The sequence below is a fragment of the Primulina huaijiensis genome, chromosome 9 (assembly GCF_012295235.1).
Source record: "Primulina huaijiensis isolate GDHJ02 chromosome 9, ASM1229523v2, whole genome shotgun sequence".
NCBI classification, from domain to species: domain Eukaryota; kingdom Viridiplantae; phylum Streptophyta; class Magnoliopsida; order Lamiales; family Gesneriaceae; genus Primulina; species Primulina huaijiensis.
This window is the reverse complement of record NC_133314.1, coordinates 4,419,818-4,434,031: the sequence shown is the minus strand read 5'-3', so window position 1 is coordinate 4,434,031 and position 14,214 is coordinate 4,419,818.

Here is a 14,214-nt window from a genome sequence, read left to right as displayed (position 1 = left end):
CTTTTTGTCAAACGCCTCAACCTTTCTGGATATAATGCGAACTTCTGAGTTGACATTCGAAACAGCATTCATCAGAAGGTCTTGCATTAAATCCATTTGCTTTGTGACAACATTTTCCAGATAATCAAAGCGTTTGTTGAACATTTCTTGAGTATTGAAATGAGCTTCAGTCGACGTTCTTTCTTTCCGTATTTGATCCATCTGGAAGAATAGGTTCGTAATATCCTTTGTGACTTGTTGAAGACTTTTGAACATGTTCTCCTTTATGGAATCAAATTTCATAGTATGCGCCAGTTGCATTGACTTGATGTCAGAAATGGAAGTCATCATACTGACAAGGTCGGTCTGAATGGGTTGAAATTCATCGAATATAGATTCAGTTGCCATTGTTATGCCAAGGGACTTGACTCCAGAGGTTTCTAGCTCCTGATCCCTGTTATCTAGATTAAAGATCACCAAAGTCCTGTCAGTTGTTTCAGTTTCAATACTAACAATTTCTGGAACATCTTCTGTTATGGCTTCCTGCTGAAGCTGTGGATGGGAAGAGAGATTTGGATCAGCAGTGGTGCTTGAAGGCTCTTCAGTCTGTTGATCAGCTGAGAGAGTAGATGATTCTTCAAATAATTGCTCAGCTGATACAGAGTTCTTCAGTTGGTTGAACAACTGAAACTGTGATTGGTTCTTCAGCTGGCACCTCTTCGGTTAGTACCTGGTGTTGCTGGGACTCTTCAGTTATTGCTAGAACTACCTGTTCAGTCATGGTAGTTGACTGAACTGGCTCTTCAATTTCTGTGATAACTGCCTGTTCATTCGTGGCAGTCGGCTGAACTGGCTCTATAGTTTGATTCAAAATAGCCTATGCAGCTGGTTGTTCAGCTGCTCTTGGTTCTTCAACTGCTTCTGTAGATAAAATAGTATGCTGAATATCAGTGGCAACTGATTGAATGACTTCATCGATATTGGCCAATGATAGCTCAACATTCGTATAAAATTGAAGATCCGCAGTTAAAGTTGGAGGAGCTGAAGAAGATGATTCAGCTTCTTTGGAAGGAGGAGCAACTGCTGATTCAGTTGGTGCAGCAACTAGTTCCTTTGATTTTCTTGCGGTTGAGCTGATTGTTCAGCTTTCTCGTCTGATGAAAGATTGTGAGAACCTGCTAAAATAGTCAGTTCTTGATCCAGTTCCCATTGTTTAATCGCCATCTGTAGTGTGATAAGATCCGCGTCCAGTTGATCATGAACAGCTTTGTCATTAAAGGCAGTTGGACAGAGGGATCATAATTTTTCCGTAGCTGAACAATCATTTGTCTTAACTTCTTTGCACGTACTTGATCAAAGAAGTAATTTTTCCTTCGCAAAGCTTGAACAACTATAGTCGCTTGGACCATCTTCAGGACTATAGTTTCCCTTTAAGCCACGATATCAAACTGTAACTGGATTTCTGGCTTCAACTCTTTCTTGGGATCGGAAACTTTGATTTTCTGTCCATCAGCAGATAGTTGAGTCTGCATCTCCTTAACATCAGAAGTTTTCACCTCAGAGATATTTGTTAGCCCATCAGTAAGCAGTTGAAAGAGGTTGCTGATGGAGTCTTCATCGATTATCAGCAGTTGACTGTTGATGGTGGTAGTGATATTGCCATCAGCAGAGATAAATCCATTGGCAAAGAGATCCTGAATCTCCTTTGGATAAATATCTTGAAAAGATAAGCCCAGAAAAGTCTTTAGACCAGCAGCTTCCAGTTTTAGAAACATATTCTTGATCTCCTCGTCCTGGACAGACAGGACTGAATCAAAATCGATCGCCATAGCGTTCAAAATGTGTGCTGGAACTTGATTTGTCATTTGCTGATTGTTTGGTTATCTGCTAGAAAGAAATAGCTATGTGTATTGATTTGCTCTGTAGATTAAAATGCTCGTAAAGAAGAACTTAAATGGACTGGGGGCAAGTACATATGTGTGTGACTGTTCAAATTTTTGGACACTTGTCAGTCCAAGATAATTTGAATAAAAACGTGTATTTGTGTTATGAAATCGTATGTAGAATATAAACGACTACGTGGGTCCACGTTTCAAAACATTATTCATTAAAAGACAACAATTAAATGCGTACTTATCAGTCACATCACTTATTATGGAATATTTATCGATTAATTAGTTAAATTATTGGAGAAGATCAGTTAGGTCAGCAACTGAGTGTTGAAAGCTGATTCAGTTCAGTTGAAGTCATTAGATAATAACAGTTAAACATCGATGGATAGTTCAAGCAGTTCCAACGTCCCTATTTCTGCATCAACACTCCGTCGTTTGGAGAATTTGAAGAATAATATCGAGGAACTCGTCTGGTTAAAGGTTATGTCCACTTGGACCAAAGTACACGAACTCTAGACCATTCAACGTGATAGATTAGTTGCTACTGACAAGCATAAGAGGCATCTTGAAGTCGGTCATACTTCTGATCTTGCCACTGATGAATGTCTTATCCATCTGATGCTTATGAAAGAATGGAATGTGCTGGAAAAGATCTCTTCTTCAGAAGGCTTCAGAAGAATTAACTGTCATGAATTGTCTAACTGGTTGTCCCTTTGGCAAGATTCCACTGAAAGAGAACTGAATCGTGTCACCTGGATGAGATTCTGTCAATAAAATAGTTGTTTCGATTCATTTTTCTTTCCTTTTCTGCCTTATGAACTGATATCAGTTGACAAACAGTTAACTAACTGATAATGAATAACTGAATAGTTATTAACTGATATGTGACTAACTGAACACAGATTAACAACAACTGACATAACAACATTATCATTGATATAATTAAGACAAATAAATTAAACCAAGAATATTGCGAAAATGAGAAAACTTAGTCTCTGGTTGAGGTTTGGTGAAGATGTCAGCTGCTTATTGTTCAGTTGGTATGTATTTCAGCCTTATTGCTTTCTTCAGAGCATGATCTTTGATGAAGTGATTCCTGACATCTATATGCTTGGTCCTAGAGTGAAGAACTAGATTGTATATTATTGCAATCGTGCTTGTATTATCACAAAAGTTTGATGATTCTTTTGCGATGACTCCATAGTTTTTCAGTTGTTGCTGAATCCACAGCAGTTGGGCACAGCAGCAAGATATTCTGCTTCAGTTGTGGAAGTTGCTATGGATGTTTACTTCTTGCTGAACCATAAAATCAGTCTGTCTCATAGAAACTGACATGATCCACTAGTGCTTTTACGATATAGTTTACATCTTACATAATCTGCATCTGAATATCCAATTAAATTGAAAGAAGAGTCTTTAGCATACCATAAGCCCACATTTTGTGTGCCTTTAAAATATTTTAAAATACGTTAAGCAGCTGAAAAATGCGATTGCTTAGGATCTGCCTGAAATCTAGCACACATACAAACAGCAAATACTATATCAAGACGACTAGCAGTTAGGTACAATAATGAACCTATTAAACCTCTGTATAGTGTCGTCTCAACTGATATTCCCCAGATTTCTAGTTTGATTGATGAACTCATGGGAGTACTTACAGCTGAACATGTTTCCATGCCAAATTTCTTGAGCATTTCTTCGTATATTTGGTCTGACTGATAAAAGTACCAGTTTCCAGTTGCTTCACTTGCAGACCGAAGAAAAATGTCAGTTCACCCATCATACTCATCTCGAATTTTTCCTGCATTAACTTGGCAAATTTCTCACATAATTTGGGGTTAGTTGACCCAAAAATAATATCATCAACATATATTTACACAAGTAAAATATGATCATTCTTTGAAAATTTGAACAGAGTCTTATCAACTGATCCAACAGTAAAATCATTATCAGTTATGAATATTGAAATAGTTTCATATCAAGCTCTTGGAGCTTGTTTAAGACCATATAAGGCTTTGTTCAAAAGATAAATATGATCAGGAAGAAAGTGATTGATAACACCTTGTGGTTGTTCAACATATACTTCTTCCTGCAACTGACCATTCAGAAATGCACTCTTCACGTCCATCTGGTAGACTTTAAAGTTCTTGAAAGAGGCATATGCAAGGAACATTTTGATTGCTTCCAGTCTTGCATGTGGTGCATAAGTTTCATCGTAATCTATTCCTTCTTCTTGCCTATATCCTTGTGCTACAAGCCTCGTTTTGTTGCGCACAACTGAACCATCTTCGTTCAGTTTGTTTCTATATACCCATTTTGTACCTATAATAGTTTTAGAAACTGGTCTTGGAACTAAATTCCAGACATTGTTATGGGTAAACTGATTTAGCTCTTCTTACATGTCATTTATCTAGTTTGGATCAGCAAGATCTTCATCAGTTTTTTTTTGTTCCAGTTGGGAAACGAAAGCTGAATGAATAAATAAATTAAACATTTGATTCCGAGTTCTTACCAGATCAGATGGATTACCTATCACTAATTCTGGAGGATGTGATTTCTTCCATCTGTACTCAACATTTGTTGCGTACATTTCAGCAACTGTTTCAGTTGGCAACTGAATATTTTCTTCAGTTTCAGTTGGTGTTGTATCAGTTGGTAACTGAGTATTTTCATTTTGCTCCACCAACTGATTATCAATAACAATTTCTTGTTCAACTGATTGATCCAACACTTCTGGTTCTGGTGTTTGAAGGATATTTCGATTAATGTGACTTTCTTTTTCATTATCATCCTCCAAACTAATATCTGTAAAGCGATTAACTAGTTCAACTGGATCAGTTGGCTTATCAGTTAGCACAAATTCATCAAATATAACATGAATAAATATAACATGAATAGACTCTTCTACATTCAAAGTGCATTTGTTGAAAACTCTGTAAGCTTTACTAACTGAAAAATAACCAAGAAATATTCCCTCTGCATATTTAGCATCAAAAGCTTTTAAATGATTTTTGCCATTATCAAGAATAAAACATCTGTAGCCGAATATTTTGAAATAGGAAACCACACTTTTGCATCCATGCCAGATCTCATACTGTGTTTTCAAATGATTCTTATTAATCATTGATCTGTTCTGAGTGTAACATGCAGTGTGTACTGCTTCTGCCCAAAACCTTTGAGAAATTTCAGAATCAGGAAGCATTGTTCTAGCAGCTTCTTTAAGGGACCGATTTCTTCACTCAGCTACACCATTTTGCTGAAGGGTTTTTGCTGCTGAGATCTCATGCTTGATCTCAGTATTTTTTTTAAAATAGTGAAAGATTTTGATTGATTAATTAAGTCCCTTGATCAGACCTTATTCGATCAATCCCAACTGATTTTTCATTTAAAATATTTTTGAAAAGCTTAATCAGTTGTGCATCAATTTGGTCTTTGGATTTTAGAAAAATAACCCAAGTAAATCTTGAATAATCATCCACGACTACTAAAGTGTATTTCATTCCACCTAAGCTTATGACTGGTATAGGACCAAAAAGATCCATATGTACCAGTTCTAAGCATCTAGAAGATGATTTACAACTATTGTTTTTAAAAGAAGATCTTACTTGTTTACCAAACTGATATGCTGAACAAATTTTATCTTTTGAAAAATTTATTTTAGGCAAACCAGTTACAAGATCATGGTTACTCAGATAAGCAATAGATTTAAAGTTTAGGTGGTTCAACCTCTTATGTCACAACCAGTTTTTGGAAGATTTGAATGCTTTAAAACAGACTGGTGCATAAGGTTGCTCTGTCCAACTTACTTTGTAGGTGTTCCCACAATGATTGCCAATTAGAATGACATCATCAATTGAGTCTCTAACTGAACAAGTGTGTTAGTCGAACTGAACCGAGAATTTAATTTTGCATAATAACTGATGCTAATCAAGTTATACTTCAAATTCTCAACTAGTAAAACATCTTGGATAGTAAAATTACCATGGATAAGCTTACCCTTACCCACAGTTTTACTTTTATAGTTGTCTCCAAAACTGATGCTTGGACCAGTGTATTTGATCAGTTGAGTTAACAAATTTGTATCCCCTGTCATATGACGCGAGCATCCACTGTCCAAATACCATATTGATTCTTTTTTTGTACCTGTCACTTACAATCACACACAGTATATAATTTTGGTATACACATCTATTTTGGTTCTAAACTGATTAGTCTTTTAGGAACCCAGACTTGGATCAGTCTAACTGACTTTTCAATTGCTGTGTTCCAAATGGTGTTTCTTGGCTTGTGTGTGCTTGGTGTGTAGTGTGCAGATGAATCAATATCAGCTTTAGCTTTGTTCAACTGGTTGTTCAGCCGATATCTTTTCTGAACTGGCTTACTGTTATAGTAATTGGAGTAGCCTTTAGAATAGTTCAGGTATTTATTGCTGAACCTTTTTGGTGACTGACTTTGTGGGTCAGTTGAAATTTTGGGACTATAACCAATACCATACCTTCTAGCCTTGTTCTTATTTTCAATAGGATGTACAATTGGTTTACTTTGCTCAGGTTGTTCTTGTACCACAACTGATTTTACAAAGTGAATATATTTCCCTTTGCTCATGTTCAGTTTTGTCTAAGTATCACTAGTGGAAGTTTCATCTTGGTTGCTGAACCCTAAACCAGTTTTATCAGTAACTGATTTTTGCTTATCTTGTATTTCAGCTAATGCAACAGATGATTTATTTCATGCTTTAATAAGCTCAGTTTGCTTTGAATTCTCGAGCATCAACTTCTCATTCATTGATTGATTCTTGCTTCTTTCAGTATTAAGCTCAGCAATCTCCCGTTTAAGACTCAACAAATCAATTGATTCATCAGTTTAAGTTTTATCGTCTTTGGGATCAGTTTGCTTTGCTCTGGCTTTCTCAAAATATAAGACAAGCTTGTGATACTTATTAACCATGTCATGAAGTGTAGAAATGAGCTCATCTCGTGTGAAATCAGTTGAACTAAAGTCGAATACCTGTTGACTGATTGACTCCAGTTCTGTGTCATCAGCCATCAGACACTTGACCTCTTCATCATCATCACTGGAGCAGCTCAAGCTTTCAGGTTTTGAATCATCACTGTCAGATTCTGCCCATTTGGACTTGCTTTCCTCAACTAGAAGCACTTCATGCTTCTTTCTGTAAGATTTCTTGTCATCCTTGGATCTTCTCTTGTGCTCATAAGGTTTCTTTCCCTTTTCAGTTGAGCCTCGACTGTCTTTCTTTGGCTTGGGACAGTCAGCAATGAAATGACCAGTTTTGCCACAGTTGTAGCAAGCATTAGGTTATTCTTTGGAGTGATTTTTCTGATATTGTCTTTGGAAGTTTCCTTGACTTCTTCTTATAAATCTTCCAAACTTTTTGACAAATAACGACATAACGTCATTACTTAACTAATCAGCAGATTTGTCAACTGAACCAGTTGGTTTCAGTCTGACAGCAGTTAGGGCAGTTGTAGCAGCTGGTATAGAAGGTTCTCCTTCTCTAGTTTGTAACTCAAACTCGTATGCTTTTAAATCTGCAAATAAATCAAGAAGTTCGACCTTGTTCAGGTCCTTTTGATTTTCGCATTGCCATGGTCTTAACATCCCGTTCCTTGGGAAGATCTTTAACTACTTTCAGTGCTACCTATTTATTTGAATACACATTTCCAAGTGCATTCAGTTCGTTTATTATTCCACTTATTCTTTCATAATAGTCATGCATGGATTCTCCAATCTTCATCTTGATATTGTCTAATTTTTGAACGGCAAATGATAGTTTATTCTCCTTAGTTTGCTCATTACCCTCGCATAACTGAATCAGTTTCTCCCAGATTTTCTTGGCAGTTCTACACATCTTTATCTTGCTGAAACTGACTTTATCTAGCGTTTTGTACAAGATGTCTTTAGCCACATTGTCTAAGTTGGCTTTTCTCTTATCTTCAGTTGTCCACTCATCTCTTGGCTTTTCCATACGATGTGGTGCACCTTCAGTTATAGCAACAACAGTGTTTGCTTTCAATATTTTCATGGGTCCTTATGTAATAACGTACCACATGTCATCGTCTTATGCAGCTAGATGAGCCTGCATTCTGATTTTCCAATCATCGAAATCCTCTCTGGAAAACATTGTAATTTTGTTGAATGAAGACATGGTAATCCGTTTGTATAGAAATATTCAGAGACAAGATTCAACTGCTCTGATACCACTTGATAGGATCGGTTAGGGGGTGAAAGAGTGTTTAGAAGGGAGGTTGAATAAACACTAACAAATTTCACAACTTTTTCAAATATTGAGTCAGTTTGGTGATAAACCGAAACTCGAGAATCTTGTCAGTCGATATCAATCAGTTAACAATAATAGTGCGAAAATAAATTGACTGATAGATAGAATAAAACTGAAATAAGAACACACAAGATTTTACGGATGTTCAGATATTTCAAACACTCCTACGTCACCCCTTCTCTCATGAAGATAGGATATTCACTAAAAGACTTTGATCGATACAAACAGTTGTACAGACCCACTTCAGTTTTGGACTTAACAATGCCAAACTGAAACTCTTAGTTACAAAACAATTTACAATACTCAACTGGACTGAAATAACTTAGCACGACCGATTACAACAATATCAATTTATGCTTGTAAGCTTGAAGTATAGCCTTAAATGCTATAAATGTATACAATAAGCGTGAGCAAAGATTTCAGCAGAGTAACAGCTCAGTTGCTAGTTGTTTGAGAGTTCGGAGATTCAAGAGTGTCGAAGAATTTTCTCAGCTGCTCTTTCTCTGCTATTTATAGGCTTTGCCTCCAATGGTAATATTGAATGCGATTTGAATCTTTATATCCGTTGTTTGCCACGTCAACATTCTTCTGACAATCGTACACTACAACTTTTCTGAAATGTGGCGATCCTACTACTAGTTGCAGTCTTCTTTTGTACAGTTGTAGGTTGAATATCCTTTTCCTTAACTGATGACGTGTACAGCTAAAAGATCAGCTGATAGGCTATAACTGATAAGCTCACAACTGTTTGTAGTAACTGATCAATTTTCAACTGATCAGTTAGTTGTCTGCGTAGTTCAGTCAGCTGGTTCAGTTGCCTTCGATTATCTTTGCATTAATCTTCAGTTATGGGCAACCGATAGTTTGCATATTTTAGATCAGTTACTATCAGTCTTCTTGATCAGTTAGTTCAATCTATTAAGTGCTCAGTTTGTCAAACTTCCGAAATTCAGTTTCCAACACCTACAAATGGATGAATTTAATGAGTATATTGATGAAGAAATTCAATTCTTTGGCGCCTGGGTGGACATCCTATCAGACCAACACCTGAAGAAATTGAAAAAAAAATGTGCTATGGACAGAGTAATTGGATTGGAGAAGAGTGTGTTGTAGGCCACCAAGACTCGGGTCATTTCAAAAGCCCTTCAAAAACATCTCTATATTTTGAACCTTATGAAAATCAAGAAATTGACATCTATTTGTGCAGACAGAAGAAAAAATATGATCCCCATTGCCCAACCACCTTCGATGATATTGTGGTTATCAATCGGTTGGATATGGATCTACACACCTTGAAAATGAAGGTGAAAGTATGGGAAGATGATCATGAACTAGTTTTGACTTCCTCTACAAAATAAAAAAAGAAGAAAGAAACTGATCAACATACTTCAAAGGACCCCACTGATGATGATGAACAATGTAGTTCTCACTCTCAACTACAAATTCCATCAGCTCAACCACCATCATCCTCAGTTCCAAGGAAAATTGAAGATGCTTCACAAAATCCAAGTGTTAATACATCAAACCGAAAGCCTTGGAATTTCCGCCAGTCAGGGAGATATCCTTTGCTAATGTGTACAAAGTTGTGCAATTCGTTGAGCAACAATATCAAAACGGTGTATTCGTGGGTGAACTCCCTCCATTATCACCCATTTTTAACAAAGCGAAAATCTTGAGATCATACCAGAGACAATTTTTCAAGAAGAAGAACTGATTTCATCAGAAGATGAAGAACTGATATAAGTTAAAGATGGTCTATTTCCTAAGACATTTGAGGCAGTACAAGAAGTTGAAATAATGGAATTATCCGTGTTACAAGATATAGTAACAGTTGAGCAGAATATTGTTGTAGTTGTTGAAGTTCAGAAAGATGAGCAGATCATTCAGGATCAACCAATTTTTATGATTGATCAAGCAGTACTTCCTCTACCAATCAAGCACCGGATCTTCAGCTTCTCATTACTCCACCGCCTATTGGATTCAAATATCTTCCAAGAATTATGAACTTTCCAGAACTAGAGATCTCATAATATCACACATTTGACAGAATCAACGCGAACTTGACTTCGATTTTGACAGTCTTGAAACGAAGTCAAGTGATCACTTCATATAATGTTGAGAATTTCAGACATAAAATGCTCAAGGATTTTTCTACTATGTCTGAGCATGTGCTCGGCCTTTTCACGCAAGTGGAATACATCAAGAAATGTAACGTCTAAAAGTCAACTCACGTAAATCACGTGCATGCAAATGATTTAAATTTCTTTATTTAATTGATTTTAAATGCTTAAATGATATTTAGTATATGATTGAAGGTCTAATTGCATGATTCCATGAAAACTGAGGATTTTATCCGAATATTCGATAATAGGCTGGGGAAAAGAGACCGAGACGACCAAGATAAAATATTTTTTTGATAAATATTTTTAAGGCTTAATAATATGATAAAATATGACTAAAATTTTCTAAAAATACTGAAGCCCAAATTATTTTACGAGACGAGCTCGATTTCATCCAGGAAGCCGGTTTTGCTCGAACGAATGACTTTTAAAGTTCCAAAAATTATTCCTTTTGAAAACAAATTTTGTAAATTTTTATTTTACAATTAAATAAGCATTATTGGGCCTAATTTACCTAAGATTAGAAGGCCCAATTATCCTTAAATAAAAAGCCCAAAAACCTTAAACATTATACATAAAATTTTCGAAAATCATTAAAAAGGAATCCTAGGGCCTTCCAACTCCATTCAGCCATCCACACCATCACACACTTCACACACAAAACTTCGAGATTTTGGAGATAAATATCAAGGTCGTCTGTCGCTCATTCGTCTTCCTTTGCAACCCACGCCAACGATTATATTCGAGCGTTTTAAACGCAAAGACACGCTTCTAAACTTCTTTGACGCACCATTCAAATCATATTATGCATGATTGATGTATTTTAGCATGAAAATTATTTGAGTACAAATCGTTTATCGTTTAGATGATTATTTTCAATGTTTTTGATGATTTTACGCTTGTTTGAAACACGTTATGAATTCTAAGAGGCACACTGCATATTTAAGACGTTAAAAGGATAGGAAAAGTGTCGTTTAAGGGACAACACGAGGGCTGGACGAGCATGGAAGGGTTGTGCATGGCTAGGAGGGAGAACCTAGGGTTTTCTAGGAGATTCCATTGGGTTTAAAGGGCAACATAGCACAGCTAGGGAGGATACGCACCAAGGCTGGTCCAGGACTCGGTGCGCGGCCTAGGGATGAGGCTAGGAAGAGTCCCAGCATGGCTGGACTCTTTGGAGCACAAGGAAACAATAGGCGCTAGGGTTCTCGGCTTGGGGAGAGATGTGTGCGGCTGGCAGCGGGGCTGGAGGACTCGGTGCACGGGATAGGGTTGGTTCAGGAAGGTTCCAGGATGGGCTAGGTACGATATGTACTAGGGTGGTTCGGTCGTGGTTCGTGAGTGGGTGACGCGAAGGGTTCTAGGGAAGACTAGGGAGCGCGCAGCTTGGCTTTGGGGCTAGGAGCTAGTGCGATTGGCTAGGCTAGGTCAGGAAGGGTCCAGGAGGTACTGCTGAGGGTCTGGTCCTCGGTGGCTCGAGGGTGGCTCGGTGTTTGTGAGTCGTGGCTTGATGTAGTGGCTAGGGTTTGATATTTTCAAGGACTAGAGGAAGTGGCTCGAACCATGGCTCACGGGGTGTGGTTCGTAGCTCACGGGGGTAATTTAGGAATGAAAAGTTTATGCTTAAAGTTGAGAAGAAAAATATTAAGTTTTGAATTAATTTGGAATTAAAACGCTTTACGATTTAGTAATTAAAGAATATTAGAAGTCAAATTTAAGCTTAAATAATTATTTGGGATAGTATCGAGTCAAAAAAAGTGAGAAAAAGTCAAAATCGAGAATTTTGAGTCCAAGGGCAAAACGATAATTTTACACCTGGGTAGTACGAAAAGGGTTGGCAGTATCCGAATAATCATAACGTATGCTAAATGATATATTAAAATGTTTATGATAAAAAAATGAGATTTTATTATTTATGATAAATCTGTGCAATTTTTACTATTAAAATGCTATTTTTCGAATGTGGAAAAAACACGATATTTTATGATTAAAAAGAAAAGGAAAAATATTTTGAAGGGTGTGAATTGACTGTAACAAAAAAGATATAATATATGATTTTTGTGAATATCGTTAGGGCGAAGGCCCCAGAAGGAGCCCGTTTACGGGAGAAGGTCCCAGAGATAGCCCAACGATTGTATTTTCATTTTACGTTGGTGCCTAGTGCCCGTCCTCATGCGCAATGGTGAGCTAAGACTGATCAGTCGACCAGAGGATACATCTAGTCACTTTCGAAGTTCAAACTTCACCTAAAACGATAAATGATAGAAAGCTTTATGATTTAACGATTAATGATTAAATTATGATTACAGATTTATGCTAGCATATTTTGAATATAAGTATGATTTTTAATGAATGTACTTGTATATGTATTATTTGTTACTCGTGTTTAGAACGTGCCGAGTCATTAGACTCACTAGTTTTGAATGTTGCAGGTGAAGATGAGATTGAGGGAGGCGCGGACGCTTGAGTGGATCGAGTCCGACAGTACACTCCCGAGAGACATTATTTTCCGCATTAGCTTGATAGTCAAAGTTTTAAAGATTTTGTTAATGATTTAATTAGAGATTTTCATACTTTATTTTGAAGTTCAATTTTGGATTATTTTTAAATATTGACGTATGATTTTGGTGGTTGAAGATATAAGAATTTTTATGCATTTACGATTTTTGAAAAGTTGTGTGGTTTTTAATTAAAAGTTTCGAATTTTATAAAGAAAAAATAATTAAGTAACATTTTAAGGTTAAAAAGTAGTTGACGTTTCAAGAAAGTACAAGCTACTGCCAACACTAATCTTGGTGGACAAATTCAAGTCAATAATTTTCAGTTAAACTCCAATATTGACGAGATGAACCCTCAGCTTACCTGAAAAATGGATGGAATAAGTTCTCAGCTGGCTGAAGTGCTTCAAATTCTTAAATCCCTCGATGGTAATAACAAAAAAAGGGAAGTGGGCCAAAATAAGTTTGAATCTAGTCATTATAAGGAATTCTCTCATAAGAAAGAACCTTTCAAGTCAACTAATTCTATAAAGCACTCGAAGAGTTACAAAGAACATCACAATAGATGGTGCTTCGATCAAAATGTCTTTTATATGTTTTATCATTTGAAGTTATATATGAATTCATTCTTCCAGTTTTACGCATATTTTGTTAATCACTTAAAAGGAGAAAATTATTGATCAATTTAATTTTTGTGATTTAACAAAAGACTACTGATTACAGATTATCTTTTTTAATAAAAACTAACCAAACTGAATTTACAAGAGAAACTTATTATCCACGTGTTGATGTATGTTTCTCAAGCCGAACCGATCACAAAGCAGAACTAGTCTTCAAAGCCTAACCGTTATCAAAGTGATACTAATGGAAAATCACTGATTAAGGGCAACTAATTCAAATATCATTGATCAACTCATCTTATTGAATTAGGCAGACTATTTGACTGACATTCTCGGAAGATTTTCATAAAATTTTTTGTTAAGGATCACAGCCCTACTGATATATCGGATAAATTCTTCACAACATTTTTTCATTCCATTAGAATGTCAGATTTCATATACACTACAAAAATCGTACTATCTTTCATAAAGGACGATCACATGACACAAAAAAATTCATGTTTGGAAAACACTATCTGATTCAAAAAGCCAACTGTTGGAATTGAAGTATATAAATATATCAGTTTGGTGGACTCTCAAACTCCCCTCCTCTAAATGATCAAGAAATTTTTCAGCACGCGCTTCAGTTATTCTATATGATCATTAATGATAAATTTGTGCATATATTATTTTTTGAGAAATACTTGTAACTGACATTAAGAAGTCTCACTTGTCATTTTGTTTAAGTTGTCAGATTATGAAGAGTTTTAGTCAAGCTATTGGTAAGTACTACTGAAGTTCATAGTTGCAATTTTGTGTGGAAGAAAG